Raw genomic sequence first — 1,111 nt, forward strand, 5'->3', positions numbered from 1 at the left:
GCTGTTTCTAAAACCGAGACATAATATAATCCGAGTCCCTTCCAAAAACATTAGATGTACGACGTGAAAACTTACAATTTAATAATTAAAACAGAATTTTTGTTTCCCATACCAATTTGAAGTTGGTTATTTTTAGATTAGATACTGTGGTTATTCTGGTATAATCCCATCATACATATTATTATTATTATTATTATTATTATTATTATCTCACCTGATTAAATACCTACACTGCAAAAACGATCTAGAAATAAGTAAAAAATTCCTAAATTAAGTGTATTCACCCTTAATTTGAGTAGGTAAATGAGATAGTTTGCCAATGGAATTGGTAATTTTACTCTTAAAATAAGATAATTAGATAATATGCACTTCAAATAAGACAATGCAATTATCTTTTCTTATTATAAGTGTAAATTGTCTTGTTCCATTGGCAAAATGTCTCTTTTACCTCCTCAATTCAAGAACAAATGCACTTATTTTAAGAAAAAAATGACATATCTAGATTTAGATTTTTTTGCAGTGTAAAATACTAATTACCACCATATTTGGAGCAACAAGCAAAAACAGCATATTAAATAAACATTAAACAGGTGGTTATCTCTTCAATATTCTCAGATTATGCAGGTCTTGTCTCATTCAGTTTTCCTTTTACAGATTTTTGTGAGGAAATGTCATATAGTAGTAGAAAAAATACCTGGCTGGAAGTCTATGCTCTTCAGTAACAAGCACAAATCAACATTATAATAACTCTACTTATAATGACTATCTATCAGAAAATATAAACTAAAGGTCACTAATTAAAACCCTTGTTGATTAGCGCCTTTCAGGAGTTTTCAATCATTCTGTTTCATTTTATTTCCTTCTCTTTTACTCACGCCAGCTGTAACCAATGGTCTTGTTTTACTTTTTGTTGATTAGCTTGGTTTATGTTACATTTCAGGTCTACCTATTTGTTTTAACCTGAGCATCAACCAAACATTTATAAGGATCTGTCGACTCAAAATAAAATCGATTAACCCACTTATCATAGGCGGTTCTAGCCTCGTGAGACCATCCTGATCTCGCGAGCTTTCAAGGTTTCACTCGCAAATCAGTCTGGAGACTCTCTGTT

This window comes from Cyprinodon variegatus, unplaced genomic scaffold (genome assembly GCF_000732505.1).
Source record: "Cyprinodon variegatus isolate N-32 unplaced genomic scaffold, C_variegatus-1.0 Scaffold140, whole genome shotgun sequence".
Lineage (NCBI taxonomy): Eukaryota > Metazoa > Chordata > Actinopteri > Cyprinodontiformes > Cyprinodontidae > Cyprinodon > Cyprinodon variegatus.